Source organism: Biomphalaria glabrata, chromosome 3 (genome assembly GCF_947242115.1).
Source record: "Biomphalaria glabrata chromosome 3, xgBioGlab47.1, whole genome shotgun sequence".
NCBI classification, from domain to species: domain Eukaryota; kingdom Metazoa; phylum Mollusca; class Gastropoda; family Planorbidae; genus Biomphalaria; species Biomphalaria glabrata.
This window is the reverse complement of record NC_074713.1, coordinates 24,527,060-24,546,808: the sequence shown is the minus strand read 5'-3', so window position 1 is coordinate 24,546,808 and position 19,749 is coordinate 24,527,060. Positions and strand designations below refer to the sequence as shown.

Sequence of the window (19,749 nt, the reverse complement as noted above, 5' to 3'; positions counted from 1 at the left end):
TATAGTTGTAGACTCAGACCATCACTAGCCTGCAACCACTCTACAACCACACGTACAGCAACCCACGAACACGTTACATCGCTTGGAAACATGTGTTGTTGTTTTTAGCTCCGGTTTCAGAATGTGAATATCCCATAATTTCATCTGAACAAAGTGTCATAAGACAAAGTCTAAATATACCTAAGCTCAACCACGTCAGCTCTATAGATACACTGTTTGAACATTTACAAAATAATTATTACATGTCAAGAAAGTTTATTCACATAACGCCTAGGAATTTCTTTGATTTAAAAAAACGTCAAAATGAAAATATTTTTTTAAAATACTTTCTTTTATCTTTTTTTCCGCAAGTTAACAAAAAATTAGGAAAACAACGTCCTGGAAGATCTCGAACGAGCCACATAGACCAGAGTGGGAACCCTGTGTTGGAGCGTGTCCAGAATCTTGTAGAACTTACACTATAAGTTTACATAGAATGTATGAAATATGGGAATGTACAGATGTTCTTGGTTTTTTTTTAACTTAAAAAATCAGTTTATTTACAAACGTGGAAAGACATCGTGAGATGTTGTCATGAACAGAACATTCGAAAATAAAAATAAATAAACTTAAAACTGGATAATAAAAAAACTTAAAAACTGGAAACACAATTTTGTTTTTAAAAACCATACTCAAAATAAATAAACTTAAGACAGTGATTTAAAAAACCTAGAGGATTTTAGGCACAAATATATACAACTGTACACTGTACACATGATTGAGAACTGTACACATGACGAATGTTGTCCATAGGATATGATTGCAGACGAGGGGATATGATTGTTACACGATGAGCAAGAAAGGAAATCTACGCTACTGGTCAAGGTCAAACCAGTGTTGGCGTCTGCTGATTTTTTTCCACAACCTTTGCTTCTATGTCACAGTTGGCGGTGCAGCATCACACGAGGCTAACATCAACAACAACAGCAACCAATAAAAAATGTGTGGCCCACAACTGTTCGTTCAGCTCCACCGCGCTCGCGGGCTGGTTTATGTCCAGATTGGTCTGATTAGCTGTGTGGCAGACATGGGTGACACTGTGTTAGCAGCGCAGAGTTCCCTCTCTTACCTCCCCTTTACTTCTTCTTAATGACGTAATATTTGGTCAGAGGTGTAGCAATCTTATTTAACCTGGGGGTGGGGGAGGGGTTAAATTATTTTGTAAATACCATTTAGGCACTTTAAACAAATCTTCTAAATGGTATTAATTGAAATTGAAATTTCCTGACAATAGTTGAACATTTGGGACCAATTTGACCCCCATCTTCTTATCTCTTTTACGTCACGCAGACATGATACGCCTCTGCACAAATAAATACATTTAGTAAAACGTTGAAAACAAGTTACAATCTTCTAGGCCTGCGGACACTATTCAAGGCCTGTATTTAATCTTCTAGTCCAGCATACAATCTTCCAGGCCTGTATACAATCTTCCTGGCCTGAGGACACTATTCAAGGCCTGAATACAATCTTCTAGTCCAGCATATGATTTTCCAGGCTTGCATATAATTCTCCAGGCATGTATATAATATTCAATGTCTGTATAATTCTTCCAGGCTTGCATATAATTCTCCAGGCCTGTATACGATCTTCTTGGCCTGTATATAATATTCATGGTCTGTATAAACCTTCTAGACCTGTATACATTCTTCCATGCCTGCATACAATCGCCCAGGCCTTCAAATAATCTTCAAGCCTGCATGAAATCTTCCAGGCATCTTTTTAATTGCCCAGGCCTGCATAAAATCTTCCATGTCTGTATATAATCTTCCAGGTTTGTATATAATCTTCCAGGCCTGCATATAATCTTCCAAGACTGCATATAATCTTCTAAGCTAGTATTTAGTGTTCCAGGTATACATATGATGTTAGAAGCTTGTAAATAATGATATGCAGATAATATACAACCGTCACAGAACAGTAGATATTGTTATTTCTATATAAGCCTAAGACACATCACAAATTCAATGCTAAAAATAAATGATGCTTCTTTATAACGATCACAGCCCTTCTATTTGACCACTATAACACGAATTTAGGAAATTTAGGCACCGGATATTTAGGCACCGCGTATTTACGGATATTTAGGCACCGGATATTTAGGCACCCGGAAATTTAGGCACCCGGATATTTAGGCACCCGGAAATTTAGGCACCCGGATAATTAGGCACCCGGAAATTTAGGCACCGGATAATTAGGCACTTTTTGACAAGGCGGAAAATTAGGCACCGGATAATTAGGCACTCTTTAATTAGCGACCTTAATTTTGAAAGTAGTTTTAAAATGTTAACGTATATGTTATCCTTAGGCTATGGGCTATCGGTGACGTTATCAAAAAAATAGCAACCATAATGATTCTCACTAAAGAAAAGCTGACAAAATGGGGAAAATGACAATCATGAGAATGTGTGGAAAAAAATTACTCCTGAGTCATTATATAATATAGACATCACAGCATTCAGAGGAGGGGAGGTACAGATGATTCTCCGCTCATTGCTTCCGTCCATCACCAACCCCTAAGGTTGACTGGTGAGTTTTTTTAAATTGATGATTATGCAAATTGTGTAAATATTTAGTTACTAATGTAAATACGTAGGATTAAAGTATTATAAAATATTTTTATTATGTCGGGGAATGTTGGTGATAAATATAATCGCAATCGCCCTCTGCTTGTGGAAAAGGGAGGGGTTGTACTCTTAAAATGGGATAGGCGGGGTGGGGGGGGGGGCGCACACACTCGCAGGTAGATGTAAACTTAGTCGTAAAAGTTACGTAGTGAATCTGAAGGCTACACACTGGACTAAAGGGTATGGAAACACAAAGGTGTTCAAATGGAAGTCTGGGGATTATATTTTAGAGGCCTTCCAAAAACTTTGGTAGACACATTTCTGTTAAAACCATCATAATAATAAGAACAGTAATAAAAATAATAATATATATAAGGGAAATGAAGATAGTTAAATTTCATTGGCAGTTTTGAAAGTTAGGGAAACAAGTGTTGTTGTTTTTTTTTGTTGTTTTTTTAATATGTGTGTGTATGTGTGTTTTATAATGAGTGTATGAAACCTTTTTTGTCGTTTTTTTTTCATTCTGAAGAAACAAATAATTGTATAAGGTAGGCCTACTGAACACAAAAGGAATGGAGGAATCAAACCTTCTCGAAAATTGTAGTAAATATATTTGGTTTATGATAGAGAAGGCGGGGTTAAATTGGAATTCAACAATCTTCTATAAGCAGAATAAGTATTAATAAGAGACCAATATTCAAAAAAAAAAATGATATTTAAATTTTCAACTCATCTGTCTTCTCCATAAACTTTTTTTTAAATTTTCAAAACATTATATTTTATCGTAATTTCTAGCCGTTTTGTGATTTCCATTGCTATTTATATAAATATAAATATTATATTACATAAATCTACATATTAATTCAATAAAAGTTAATGACCACATTTGAAGGACGTAACACACCTTTACACTCCCACAATAGATCTTCCTAAAGGGGTTACCCATTAACAATATAAAAGAAGGAGTGTTGATAATAGATATTAATGCTATTATAAAATATGTATACTACTTTATATTTAATTCCTATAAGTAACGCGCGCAAATCCACCCTGCTCATTTCCGTTCCCACTATAAAAAGACAATTTTCTCCAGACTTCCATTTTAGCAGTTATGTTCAATGCTGTAACCTGCCCTGTACTCCAGTGTGTAGCCTTGAGACTCATTGCGTCATTTTCACGACCTAGTTCAACATCTACCCGCGACAAATCCTCTCCCTAAAGGGAGTGCGTAGAGGGGGAAGGGCTAAGGTCAGGAAGCAATGAGAAGAGAATCAACTCTACCTCCCCTTCCCTGAATCCTGTGAGGTCTATATTTTATAATGACTATTAATCCGGAGTCATTTTTTCCACACATTCTCACGATTGTCATTTTTTTCCTCGTTTTGTCAGTTTTTCTTTTATATCATGAAAATTCAGTAAGAATCGTTATAGTTGCTATTAGTTTTTATAACGTCACCAATAGCCCATAGCCTAAGGATAACATATACGTTAACATTTAAAACTACTTTCAAAATTAAGGTCGCTAATTAAAGAGTGCCTAATTATCCGGTGCCTAATTTTCCGCTTTGTCAAAAAGTGCCTAATTATCCGGTGCGTAAATTTCCGGGTGCCTAATTATCCGGGTGACTAAATTTCCGGGTGCCTAAATATCCGGGTGCCTAAATTTCCGGGTGCCTAAATATCCGGTGCCTAAATATCCGGTGCCTAATTATCCGGTGCCTAAATTTCCAGATACCCTATAACACAGCTCAGTCTTTCACAGCCCTTCTATTTGACCACTATAACACAGCTCAGTCTTTCACAGACCTTCTATTTGACCACTATAACACAGCTCAGTCTTTCACAGCCCTTCTATTTGACCACTACAACACAGCTCAGCCTTTCACAGACCTTCTATTTGACCACTACAACACAGCTCAGCCTTTCACAGACCTTCTATTTGACCACTATAACACAGCTCAGTCTTTCACAGCCCTTCTATTTGACCACTATAACACAGCTCAGTCTTTCACAGACCTTCTATTTGACCACTATAACACAGCTCAGTCTTTCACAGACCTTCTATTTGACCACTACAACACAGCTCAGTCTATCACAGCCCTTCTATTTGACCACTACAACACAGCTCAGCCTTTCACAGCCCTTCTATTTGACCACTACAACACAGCTCAGTCTATCACATTGGATGCTGTCTGCGATAAGTCCGGCATTGATCTAACAATGATACAAGTATCATTTGTAAGTCATATGACCGCACTCAGCTGATTGCACTGACATGTATGCACGGTGTCGCATACCGTGTTAAGTTTTTATGCAAGATTAGGATGGTTCACAATTGACTAGAACACCAACCTATATCCCTAATGATGCAATGCTAAAATATCAAGATATATCTTCTATATATAAGAGTGACACTTCAGTTGTAACACTATCCACAAACCAATGGACCTAACGATTCTAAAATGAAATGTGTGAAAACTAGAAGTAGCACATTCAGATTTTGGTGACAGTTTTTCACATGAATTGGCAGGAGAAGTGCTAAGGGAAGTAATCTATCCATCACAACAATCACTGCTCAGATTATGTGCTTTTTGTTAAGCTTTGTTGTTATCGAATGTACCATGAAGATAGGAAAATGTAGACACAAAGTCAATAGTCATTAATGGTACTACAAATAATGGCGTTGAAAATATTGGTAAAAATTGTAAATAAATTTAAAAAATCAGAAACTATAAAATGAATACATAGATCTAAATATTTGTAAACTAGTTTACCTAGTTCCGATGTTTGCATGTTACACCAGAACGTATACACCCTAGCACGAATCTCCCGTAGGGTAGACGTGGGCAGGGTATGATGGCCGAAGGAGAAGGACAGTCCAGAGCGCATACCGCACGACCAGGCAGCCACCCAATTAATAACGAAAAGTGGTATGGGGTGGGAAGCTTGATATAAGTTACTAGCATTCGAACTGGCTTCTATGCAATATGCTTTAAGAATCCTATCATGGTACATCTAAAAATGTCCACGGTTACGGCTAAGATTAATAGATTGAGATCCACCTATCTTACTATGTATCATCTACATGTGACCTCTAAAGACAGATACATGACTATTACATTTACTGTCTCATCTAACGACATGGCGAATAGAGCACTAATACCTAATAAGTACCTTTCGTATACACTGTACAGTCATAAACTAACACGACAACAGTATTCAACATCAAATTCCACATACTTTTTGAGATACACATAGCCCTACATATAAACTATAGAGCAATGCAATAGTCTTTGGTGAGCAGTACTAGTTCTGCGACTACAGATTTCCATTCCTGGTACTTCCGGTTTCATCCAGCTCCCCCTTATGCCCCTATCCTGAAAGCCTGAGTCAGCGTGTTGTCAAGGAGCGGATTCGGCAATGACCACATGGCGCCCTCATCACTTTGGTTCCCCTTCTCCTATTTGTTGATGGGTAAGGGCGGGGAACATCTCAGGCTTAAAGACTGAATACGATTGGTGGAAAAGAAAAAAAAATCCCCCCCATACAGGAGGTCAGGTGACCAGCCCACGACATTCTCTGACCAATCAATAAGCCTGAGTCATGCTCCAGACATTTTCTCCCCGATGTTTCTCTCTCTCTCTCTCTTCCGTCCCTCTCCTCTCATTCATGTTCTCTGACGCCCACTCTTTCTGCTGGCCATGTTACTCCAAAGTCAGAGACCAGTTTGTAAGGAACGTGAGAGGCACGGAACAAGAAGATAATGGATTTCGCATGAAAGGGAAATGACTCTTTTTTTTTCTTTCTGAAATACGATGTTCCCCGATAACATGGTTGTTGATGAAGCTTGACCATCATAGTTTATGGTGCATCTCTGAGATAAACCACACAGCGTGATATGCAATCCTCCCTTATTGTTTAGCTCATTGGAAATGACTTGAAGTGTTCATGTCAAAGTGTGGAACTCCACTTTAACATTTCTTCAAAATTCCCCGGTCAAGATGCGCACACGCCGACCCCGAGGCTGTAAAGACCGGTCAAGAAAATCACACTTGAGCGAATCTCTGAAGCTCGTCTGTCATGCTTTGAAGCTAACCTAAGGAAGACACGTGATGTGGGTGTCTAGACAAACACGTCTGGCCTGGCAGACGTAGAAGTCGTCTGGGTCTGCACCACTGATCTATAAAAATGACTTAGGTGGCGACTGACGAGCAACCTTTTCGTAGTGTGGGGGGGGGGGGGGGATGGAGTGGTACCTGATAGTGGAAAGCAACCAATGGTTGAATACCCTCAAGTCTTGGCGGTATTTGGGACTCAGACTTTGTTGTTTACGTCAAAGCGATTGCATCACGTGGTTGTGTTGATGAGAAGACATGGCCAGGTAAATCATTGACAAAAAAAAAAACAAAATGTCCGCTCTCTTCTCGCCAGATAGGGTCTGTGAATCTGTTGATGATAATCCGTGTAGTACATGGGGGGGGGGGGGGGGGCTTCACATTTGAGGCTCAGCGAGATCCTATTCTTCTAAGGCGATTTTGACGCCGCCTCTTTAATGGTAAACAATCTGAAAAAAGAAAAAAGAAAGATGTTAAACAATATGTAAAACTATAGCGGCCGTTGAGCATTGGTAGTGTTCAAGGTCACTATATATATATAATCAATATAATTTTAGTAGAATCATTTATGTTAGTTTCACAAGAAGTAGGCTTACATAATCACCAGACTATTATATATATATTTTTGCTCTCTTTATAAGTTCCGAACACAGTGTATATCACAATGTGTGTTTGACAAGGCTTTTTTTTGTGACGGTACGCGCCGGTACGGCGTACCGGCACCTTTTTGAAAAAAAATATTACTTTTGTTGTATTTTAACATATATTATTAATTCTTAGTAGTTAAAAATTAGGTAATCAACTACTGACATTGTTCAATTCAAGTGTTTAATTTTCTAAATCTCGATGTTTGAACAAGCTTCACAATAAAACGAAGACTTACATTGGTCTAACCCAGTGGTTCCCAAACTTTTTTGTCTCGTAGACCCCTTGCTTAATTTGTATTGCATTAATGCCATTTCATCAACATTTTTAAAAAAACTTATTTCTAACTTTAGCAAGTTGAAGAGTGAAAAAGTAATTTAAAGTTACAAATGAAGTTATAGAGATCTAGCTTTTTTATTGATAATATTCAAATTGAAACCAATTAAAGTAACAACAAATATGTATTGCTGGAATCATCAAACACACTGGATTTTTTTTTCGTGTTTATCATCCGGATATTATGTTTCATATTGGAATGTATTGTTCTACGAAGTAGTCCTTCAAATATTTAATATTAATTTATTAATTAATTTGCCTTAAGTTTTCGCAAAGAGTTTCTCGTGTATTTCTTGATCTTTCACGTGTGGCACAAAGATGGGGTCCGCGGAACTGCTGTCACTAAGGGAGAAGGGTCAAAGGTGAGTAACCAGTATGCTTTGCCTTGGCTTGCTACCCACCTGAATTCAAATCTTTTATTATATTTGAAGTTGAACAATGGATGAATTGTCTTTAATTTTTTTTCTTGTTCTATTGTTTGTATTTAGATTGACGGCGAAACGTTAGATGTGGATAGAGTGACAGATAGAACTGTAGTTGTGACATTTCGAATTGCCAGGAGCGTGTTGCTAATGTAATAGATAATAGCAGTTGTTAAAGTTTATCATAAAATAAATAGTGTTAAGATCATTCATTACTCTAAAGCCAGAACTAGAAAAAATGTGGAAAGGACTATTTATACAAAACAAATCTTGGGATTAGAATAATTTGTTTCCTGTTTCTCCCATTTTGAAACTTGCATCTTTGACAACCATGTTTTAATTTCATTAGTTAACTAACTCTTAGTTATCACTAGATTGTCATGACTCTTGATCTACTTATATATCTTCCTACAAGGTACGGGTAGAGTGCCCAGGCTAAAGCAACGAAAAGAAGGCAACGTCAGGGAGTGTTCAGACCTCATACAAATAAAGAGACAGGGGGGGGTAACTGATGGACGGATCTATTATGGTGTTCCAACTGACCAAGACATTCTTAGAGAGTAGGAAAATAAATCAAATCAGTCATCAAGTGAGTCAACTATAATAGGTCAAGTGAGTCAACTACAATGTCAAGTGAGCCATCTACAATGTCAAGTGAGCCATCTACAGTATGTCAAGTGAGCCATCTACAATATGTCAAGTGAGCCATCTACAATATGTCAAGTGAGCCATCCACAGTATGTCAAAAGAGCCATCTACAATATGTCAAGTGAGCCATCCACAGTATGTCAAGTGAGCCATCTACAATATGTCAAGTGAGCCATCCACAGTATGTCAAGTGAGCCATCCACAGTATGTCAAGTGAGCCATCTACAATATGTCAAGTGAGCCATCTACAATATGTCAAGTGAGCCATCCACATTATGTCAAGTGAGCCATCCACAGTATGTCAAGTGAGCCATCCACAGTATGTCAAGTGAGCCATCCACAGTATGTCAAGTGAGCCATCCACAGTATGTCAAGTGAGCCATGCACAGTATGTCAAGTGAGCCATCTACAATATGTCAAGTGAGCCATCCACAGTATGTCAAGTGAGCCATCCACAGTATGTCAACTAGAATAAATCAAGTGAATTGACTACACTAAGACTACAATAAGTCAAGCGAGCCAACTACAAGTCAAATGAGCCATCCACAGTAAGTCAAGCGAGCCAACTACAAGTCAAATGAGCCAACTACAAGTCAAATGAGCCAACTACAAGTCAAATGAGCCAACTACAAGTCAAATGAGCCAACTACAAGTCAAATGAGCCATCCACAGTAAGTCAAGCGAGCCAACTACAAGTCAAATGAGCCAACTGCAAGTCAAATGAGCCAACTACAAGTCAAATGAGCCAACTACAAGTCAAATGAGCCAACTACAAGTCAAATGAGCCATCTACAAGTCAAGCGAGCCAACTACAAGTCAAATGAGCCAACTACAAGTCAAATGAGCCATCTACAAGTCAAGCGAGCCAACTACAAGTCAAATGAGCCTACTGAAGGCACTTTTCATCTTTCAATGTATTTTTCTTTCAGAACGCCACTCATGCAATCCAAAGTACGAAGTAATACACACAAGGACAGTAAGGTGACGTGTATTCTAGTGTTGTTGTTTTTTACGCTGCCTATGTTGATAGTATACACAAAATATTCGCATGAGAGTTGACTACGTTAATGAAAAAAAAAAAAAAAAGCAGCTGTGAAAATCATTTTTGTTTATAATTATCGGTGAAAACATGGCATTAGTCTTTGTACGAAACTAAACGACATGCCCAGAAGTATTATGTAACATCACTAAACGTCACTAGTGACATTACTATTGTAAGACTGTTAGATCTAGGCCTCTACTACTTCAAATAGTCTTACGTAACGCTTACATTTAATCAAGTTGTTGTTTTGTCACGCTGTACCTTCACTACGCCTCATTGCAGTCACGATCTTAGGCATTTTCAAGCTACTTTAGGATGAACAAAAAATCTGGCCACATATACTTACGTCTGCTGAGCAGTAGACATGTCATTTCGAGATGTTTTTAAACTCAAGGCGATCGTAATGTTGATTAAAGCCAAATGGCGAGACTGTTGTGATGTGATGGTGTTTAAAGAAAGCATTGCCGTCTGAAGATTTATTTACCTCATCTACGCAGAATCCCGTGTGATCACATGACTGTCACATGACCGTCACCTGCTAATTATTGGTAAATCTTCTTACGATCGGGGATGCGGACATGAGCTCCGAAAAAAAGTAATGCGTTTTAACTTCCGGCTTTCGTCTGTAAGCAGCCGGGGAGTAGACCGCGGGATATGACTTTGTTTTCCACATCGACTTCCGCAGGTGAACGGAGCAAGGGATGCAATGTGTTGTTGTTTCAATGTCTAAAAATATTTACACACGCTTACAGTTAAAAAAGAACAAGAAAAAAAAACAACACATTCTTAAAAAGACAATACCACATTAATAACATATATAGAGCGATTGTCTTTCTTTTAATAACTAAAGAATGTTAGATTAAAAAACAATGGGATTTTTTTTTTCAAAAAAAAAAAAAAAAAAAAAAAAAAAAAAAAGAAGGTCATTGCATAATATTTATATCTGTCCTAGTCATAGAAAGATAGTATTCTATTTCAAGAAAATAGACACTATTTTAACTATATCACTCTTCTATGTCACAGAATGGTGGACTACTCCCCCCCCCCCCCACCAAAAAAAAAATCTGACCACCTCATTGTCATGCAAAATAATGGTTGTGAACATTCTGCTACAATCAAGTGCAACAATTATAACGATAGAAGTTCTTTAGAATAATGAGTTTCAGTCCGAGCAGTTACTATTTTACTATCTAAAAGCTTCTTGTATATAAATTTAACCATCCGAAAAGAAATATTTGACCCTGACATATAATATCTGGACTGGTAAGTGGCCTTACATCTCCAATAGGTCAAGTAGCTTTATTACATTCCGTCCTGTGTAAGTATACTCTGTGTTAGAACAATCTTTCTCAATAAGTAAACAATTACTTCCCAGTTAAAACATGAGGTCATTGGGTACCCATACACCTATATAACAGAACAACTATTTGATCATGAATTAGTAATTAACAATCCTAAAGGATACATATGTATGTCAAGGATGGGTCCACGTTGTCACGTGAAACAATGCTCCATTTCTTAATCTTCGGACTCGAAGACTTTCACCTTATTAGCTTTTAATTTTATTTAGGCCTATTGTTAACTGTTTGAGAAATCTCTTTCAAGGGAAACAACCAGACATAAGAGAGTGAACAAGATATCTCCCTAAATATATTTGGACATCTAGAAAGAAAGAGACTTGTAGAAAACAGAGACTTCTATAAGAGTTGCTCTGCAGAGACGGATTTCTTATGAAAGAAACTATAAACCTAATACACCAGTGTTTACCAAACTGTGCTCCGCGAAGCCCTAATAGATGTTCCACGAACTTTTGGAATAATTAACTAAAAGGCCACCACGAAAAAAGAATATTAATTTTTTTTTTTTTTTTTATTTTTTTTTTCTAAAAAATTAGCAAAGTGTTCCGCTAAATACTCAGAATGTGCGAAGTGTTCCGTTTAGGAAAAAGGTTTGGGAAACACTGTAATACACGTATAGTCAACCACGACAAGATCCAAGAGGATTCTACTAGGACTACGTCAATGCAAATCTGTAAGTTTGAAATGGCATGAAAACCAAACGATACGATTAATCCATGAATGGAAAACAAATTGAAAACGTTGTTTATTGTGTTATTTGTTTCAGATTCATTTATGGATAATTTACTTTTAGTTTTCAGTGAAGACTTCACAGCTGTTTCGGGGATCATGAGAGACAGCAACACTAGTATCAACACCAACAACTTCAACAATAATCACTAGCATCAACAACTACATCATTAGCAACAATAAAATCAACAAACCACTTATCATTATCATCAACAACATCAAAGCACGTAACATCATCAACAAAACAATAACAAATTACAATTCATCATCAACAGTAATGAAGTTCGTCATCTCAAAACATCATTTAGATTTGTTCTAGTCTAAAGACTCCACATCGCGAATTGTTCCTTAAATACTTCACAATTTCCTTATATTTTTTTTAAAATCCACTTTATTTTGCTATCCTTGAGTTACTTTATTAATTAAAATATAAAACAATTTTTTTTTAAGTGATTTACTTTGCTCTTAATAACTAATGAATGATAGATTAAAAAGGAACATTTTTTACCGTGTATTAATACATTGTATAAGTTTTATAAACACGTTTATCAGCCCAGCTATTTATAATTTTAATGCATACATGTGGGATGTTCACTAACGTACCTGGGTTCAAATTAAATAAGAAAAACATTAAAAATAGTTGTGTTTTTTTAAAGACAATACCTCCTTTATGCAATATATTGAGAGATTGTTTTTACCTTTAAAATGAATGAATGTTAGATTTAAAAACATGTTGTTTTTTTTACCCCTGCCCCTTTCCCCCTTCTCCCATGAAAGACTCTTGGTGAAGTGAATGTATAGATCTAGTACACCTTTTAATTTTCCAATGATAAGCATTTTGATCTAGACTTAGAAGACAATGCGCAAAATTTTCCTGAAAATTAATTTATTAAACTCTTGAATCAATAAAGCCATGCATTCGAAAATTCCCGAACATGATAATTCTTTCAAGAACGCGATAGTCCTTTCAAAACCGATGTAGGATCTAGACCTAGATTTAGTCTCTAGCCAAATTTAAATTTATTTATTTTTACTTTGAAAATTATAACGGTTAAAACTAGAGATTTCCGGGTGTGACCAACGAGCTAGTAATTCTTTTCTCATCGATCTACATAAACTGTTAAATTTATAGGAAAATCGTTAGAGTCGTTTTTTTTTTTTTAGATCAGCGTTCGACCGTAGGTTCCATGAAGGAGTGACTTGAATTTTTAAAAAGACGCAAGCCAAGTTTTATTTTAAGAAGATTATCTTTTGAAAAACTAAAAAGATCAAGCCGAGTTTGCCCTGTGTGGCTAATTCACTTGTAATTCTTTTCCGACAGTTATACATAAAATGTCAATTGTCTAGAAAAATGGAGCCGTTTTCAAGATCCGTTTCTTTTTTTGTTTGTTTGTGTGAACCCACGCGTATTTAGCAAGATGATAAGTGCAATTAAAAAATTAAAGAAAAATCACGAAAGTGTCTTTCTTAAACACCTGTGCGCCTTGTAAAGTTCTGAAGTACCCAGGTACATCCTTCTTTTGAAATAATATAAGCGTGAAACAGTCCGCTGCTATGCACCAGCCAATGTAGGAAGGGAGAGCAAGCGTGTCAAGACTTCACGGACGATTTATCTCCCCATTTTTATTTTTAGGCCGGGAAAAGGTTGTGAGCAGAGGCGTCAAATGTGACTTCACAGTAACAGCGTGGGCGTTACGATGGGCTGTGTAGGTCCGTCTTGCAGCGAATTTAAAGGGATTGCACTCTATTGTGAACACAGACACTTCTGAAGACAAAAGTGACAGCGGCAGATTTGAGTGTCCCAATGGATGTAGGTGGTTACAACGTGTTGGTCACAGTCAGACTCTAGGTCAACTCTAACAACAGCCACTAACACGAACAAATACAATTCTATGCCGGGGCCATGCCGCGTCTTTAGGTCCGAAACTATCGGAATTCGTCTTTACGAAATTAAACAATTTAATCCCTCAAGTAGAGATCATGAAACGATTGAGCACACACTATATACATATTGAGCACACACTATATACATATTGAGCAAGATTGCAATTCAAATTCAATAATAGATTCGCAGAAGTATACTACATATAAAGCTTGAAGCTTATGGACTGAAGAAACTTCTATTTATTTATAGTTTTTCTCATAAACTCAAAGATTTTTAAGATTCTCTAATTTTCTAGTAATAGGTAACCAATTATCTCCCCTTACAACGTTTACTTCTCCTTGCAGAGACTCGAAGCCACTAGAAGCCAAAGTGTAAAAACTTCCTGTTTACATTTTTGTGACAACCTAGACGAGTAGACCGAGTACATCACGTGACCTATACTCAATTAGACTTTAACCGGAAATCAATACACTTCAACAAACCGTTTAAAGCTTAAACCAATGACTAGTCTCAAAGCTTGAATCATTGACTATATCTGATACTGACTAGTGACTACTCTTATTTAGTCACATAGATTCTCATGGGTTTCTTAGCTTGAACCCTTGTTGTTGTTTTTTCCCATTCAAGCTGGTCACGTGGTATGCATTCTGACCTGCCCTCACAATTGTCTCAGGTTAGAACCCTGCCCGCCGTCAATCCATTCCTCCCTGTATGACGTTAGAGTTAGGATGGGTTAGGGTTAGGGCTAAGATGTACAAATCTTCAACTCTGAAGTGAAGGTCCGAAACAATAAAAAAAAAAGTGCCATGATTGAAATCTAAATGTGTATGTCACGCTTCTTCTGTGTAGAAATATACGAAATGCAAATTAAGTATACCACAATTTGTTAAATTATTGTAAACATATAATGAACTAAAATTTACTAGATTGTATTGTAGGACAAAGACTGCCAAAATTAAATGCATTAACAGAAATTGTACTGGTCTACCCCATTGCGGAGTTCCGCGACGAGTTGTCCAGGAACATTGTTGATTATCTTTCCTTTAAGTGTGGACATAAAAACATCAGATCAATGGGCCTTCAGGCTGATCTGTCAGCTGGTGAACGATCCGAGGAAATCATTGACTAGTGATAGTTTTGTATCTTCGACCTTGTAATGAACATGAAAGACTGATATATTTGTTTGACCACTCGCTGGTGCTCCTATATATATATATATATCTGCGACTATTTCTGTGTGTGTATGTGTCCTAGAACTGTTGGACTTTACTAGTACATAAAGACACTGACCTTCAAAACTCCGAAGATCATGCATTTCGTTTGAGATGCAAACCCATGTGGCTTGTATGTCTGGGGCTGGAAAAGGGACATCAAAGTAAACCGAGAACTATGAACAATTCTGAACAAAGTTCCGAGAACTATGAACAATTCTGAACAAAGTTCTTACATTTGTTGTTGTGATACCATAAAATTAGTTGTTTTTTTTAATGCAATGTATCTTTTGGAAAGTGAATTAAAAAAAATAACAGAAAAAACAAACAAAAAACCCCCGGAGTAACAAGATATACTCTCTAACTCTGTGATCAGCGGTGGGAGCTTAAAAGGAACAAGTTGTCCCACTCCAAATATACCCAGGAATACAAACGTGTATTAATATGAAGAAGGAAATGAGAGAATCGATGAAGATGTGGACAGAGAGACAAAATGTCAAGAATCGATGAAGGAGTGGTCAGAGAGACAAAATGTCAAGAATCGATGAAGGAGTGGGCAGAGAGACAAAATGTCAAGAATCGATGAAGATGTGGACAGAGAGACAAAATGTCAAGAATCGATGAAGATGTGGACAGAGAGACAAAATGTCAAGAATCGATGAAGATGTGGACAGAGAGACAAAATGTCAAGAATCGATGAAGATGTGGGCAGAGAGACAAAATGTCAAGAATCGATGAAGATGGGGACAGAGAGACAAAATGTCAAGAATCGATGAAGATGTGGACAGAGAGACAAAATGTCAAGAATCGATGAAGATGTGGACAGAGAGACAAAATGTCAAGAATCGATGAAGATGTGGACAGAGAGACAAAATGTCAAGAATCGATGAAGATGTGGACAGAGAGACAAAATGTCAAGAATCGATGAAGATGTGGACAGAGAGACAAAATGTCAAGAATCGATGAAGATGTGGACAGAGAGACAAAATGTCAAGAATCGATGAAGATGTGGACAGAGAGACAAAATGTCAAGAATCGATGAAGATGTGGACAGAGAGACAAAATGTCAAGAATCGAGGGGGAACTGAACAGAAACAACAGTTAAAAAAAAAAAAAAAAGACAAATCAACTTGTAAAGGAGATCACTACCTCAAAGCTTGAAAGAACAAACACACAATTAAAGACAAAAACAATATTTGTCTGACCGAGGGAAGGAGGTGATAAGACGATGGATGGAATACTGTTCAGAGTTGTATACATTTGAAATCTCAGAAGATCCAGAGCTATTAAATGTCCCGGCAGTATCCAACATCGACGAATATCCTATTCTTCTACTCGAAAGTATTATCAGCATTGAAAGCCCCGGAAAAGGGAAAATCGGCCGGAGTTGACAACATTCCTGGTGAACTTCTACAGGTGGGAGGAGAAAAACATGATAAACGCACTTTTTGCAACAAGATCGGACAATCAGGAGAATGGCCCAAACCCTGGACCCAATCTCTCATCATCACTCTTTCAAAGAAAGGCAATTTACAACTCTGTCAAAACTACCGCACCATCAGCCTCATAAGCCATCCCAGCAAGCTTCTGTTAAAATTTATATTAAACCGGCTAAAACCGATAGCAGACAAAATTATATTAGAAGAACAAGCAGGTTTTAGACAAGGTCGCAGCACAACAGAACAAATCCTAAACCTCAGAATACTCTGTGAAAAATACATTCAACACCAACAGAATCTTTTTCATGTCTTTATTGATTTCCAGAAAACTTTCGACAGAGTGAACATGGGGCACTTAGGGGACAACGGTAAAGTACAATATAAATAAAAGCATGATAAAAGTAATCCTCTACAAGCAGGTCACTAGTACGGAGTACTTCAACCATAATATTGGAGACTGGTTTATTTTTACCAACACTTTTCAATATCATCATTGAAAGGATAATGGAAGATGCTCTCAAGGGCTACGAAAGTACTGCAAGCATCGGAGGAAAAAAATACTAACTTGAGCTTCGCGGATGGCATAGATGGTCTGGGTGGGACAGAAGAAGAACTAGCTGACTTGGTAGTAGACAAGACTTTCGTGGCAAAAGGTATGCAAATCAATGATGAACAAAAAAATTTGGGCCAGCAGCAAACAGGGCTTTAACTCTTTCTATCCTAACTGACGATACCAACGTTGATTCTATCAGAACGTGTTAAATAATAACGGAGAGAAAGAGTTAAAAGGGGCATCAATATTGGAGGTGAAAAGTGTCTGCAGTTTTTAATACCATGGAGTTATTGTCTCAGATGAAGGAACCAAACCTGAACTACTGGCCAGAGTTGCACAGTCCACAGCAGCACTTGCAAAACTTAAACAATATATGGAAAAACAAAGGCGCTGCCTGGTCATGGCTACATTATTATACTTGCAAATCTCGGGCACTGACTCTAGAGAGGATCCTAGCAATGGAAGTGAGATGTTCAAAAATATCCTGGGTATCACATACAAAGATCCTGGGTATCACATACAAAGATCCTGGGTATCACATACAAAGATCCTGGGTATCACATACAAAGATCCTGGGTATCACATACAAAGATCGCATCACAAATGAAGAGATAAGAGACAGGATTAATACAGCAATTGGACTCCACGATGACCTGCTAACTAATGTCAAAAAATGCAAACTAAAACTCAAGGTCCCGAGGGCTCGCAAAGACTTTCCTCCAGTGAACAGTACCAGGAAAATGAAGAAGAAGCATACAGAGAAAGCAATGGGAAGACAACATAACAGAATAGACGGGGCTGTCATTGAAACAGATTCTACCCAAGGCAGAACGCAGAAGACAGAGAGGAATGGGAAGACAACATAACAGAATAGACGGGGCTGTCATTGAAACAGATTCTACCCAAGGCAGAACGCAGAAGACAGAGAGGAATGGGAAGACAACATAACAGAATAGACGGGGCTGTCATTGAAACAGATTCTACCCAAGGCAGAACGCAGAAGACAGAGAGGAATGGGAAGACAACATAACAGAATAGACGGGGCTGTCATTGAAAGAGATTCTACCCAAGGCAGAACGCAGAAGACAGAGAGGAATGGGAAGACAACATAACAGAATAGACGGGGCTGTCATTGAAACAGATTCTACACAAGGCAGAACGCAGAAGACAGAGAGGAATGGGAAGACAACATAACAGAATAGACGGGGCTGTCATTGAAACAGATTCTACCCAAGGCAGAACGCAGAAGACAGAGAGGAATGGGAAGACAACATAACAGAATAGACGGGGCTGTCATTGAAAGAGATTCTACCCAAGGCAGAACGCAGAAGACAGAGAGGAATGGGAAGACAACATAACAGAATAGACGGGGCTGTCATTGAAAGACATTCTACCCAAGGCAGAACGCAGAAGACAGAGAGGAATGGTGAAAGACTGTCGACAGATCTTGTGTGGTGTCCCAACGGTGAAATAGGCATACGGTGAAGGTGGTGAACTCACTCCATCTTTCTGAATGTACACGTTATTTCTACCTTTTCCCATTTTCGGATGAACTGGAAACTTTGCACAATTATTCAAAGTTCCTAACAAAACATTAATCAATAAAAAAAAATCAATTAATTAATTAATTAGTCGTAATTAATATCTTTTATATTGAAAAAAAAGATAATTTTTTTTTACAGTATTGAGATATGTAGCTGTAAATGTCAAGTTTCAGGTGTGCTTGTACGCTTTACTGCGCGCGCAGATGCATGACTATATAGCCAACACCTCCATCTGGTGTAAACTAAATCCTCAGATCAAAAGTCATACCGTCTGCCCCCACACACGGAAGATTACGGGATTAGTTTAAATTGTTCTTTTAACTTGAATAAAAGCGGCATCCAGGAAAAGTGCTGATGGTTGAGGAGGGTGGTAGGAACACCCAAGAGCTCAATAGACACGCGCGCGCCGACATGAGCTTCCATTTTTTTTTTCAAAGCTCACCATAAGAGACAATTTAAGAAATCAAACACACACACACACACGCATTTTTTTTTCAAACACGCCACGCCCCCAAACCGCCCCTCGACGGTTTGTGGCAGACAGAAAAAGTCGGATCGATAACTCGGGTCTGCCCTCACCACAAGAAAATCGAAGTCGTCTGCCACACATAGCGATAGGGACGCGTGCGCGGGAAAACAATGGCGGGCGGTTACAAATTTGAATTTTTGAGGGAATCATTGATGTCAATTTCTTGTAGGTATTATGTCTAAAAGTACAAGATTTGAACTCAGAAATATTGTCCATCATTAAGAGAAACCACCTGAATAATAGTGACTATCAATTCAAGGTGCATATAGATCTAGCCTATATACAATTCGAAACCTACCAGAATTGGCTCTCTTTGGAATAAACCTAACCCCAGGGAGATTGAGATTAATTTGATGAACATGAATGTCTATTTTATTGTAGGATCGATTTTCATAGAATCGAGACTCTCGATTCATCGAACAATGGCTCTTAATTTCTCCAACTGAAATATTTCTAGTTAGAGATAAAATAATTAAAAACAACAACCCCCATTTGTTTATTTTAAGACCGGATTTAAGCCAAGATAATACACTCTTTTTATTTGGACACATTGTTATACGAATAAGACTTTTCAAACATATTTGTTCAAACTTCGGGATTTCGTTTGATTTTTCTTATGGTAAATAGTAGTGTCACAATGATAATGACAATTATTCCTGACAGTGACTTGTCTTTATTAACAGGGTG

The 19,749-nt window shown here is 37.6% G+C and overlaps 2 long non-coding RNA genes across 2 annotated transcripts in view; both read right to left on the bottom strand.

Moving 5' to 3' along the window:
- Window positions 1–628: 628 nt before the first annotated feature.
- Window positions 629–7,080, bottom strand: LOC129925195 (uncharacterized). The gene is made up of 2 exons (XR_008776982.1): window positions 4,413–7,080; window positions 629–2,047 (listed from the first exon to the last, which is right to left on the bottom strand). It is a non-coding gene; the product is annotated as an uncharacterized LOC129925195 (long non-coding RNA).
- Window positions 7,079–19,749, bottom strand: part of LOC106053695 (uncharacterized) — a 31,037-nt gene continuing 18,366 nt past the window's right edge. Inside the window, exon 3 of the long non-coding RNA XR_008776983.1 lies at window positions 7,079–7,170. This is a non-coding gene — a long non-coding RNA (uncharacterized LOC106053695). The remainder of the gene's footprint in view (window positions 7,171–19,749) is intronic.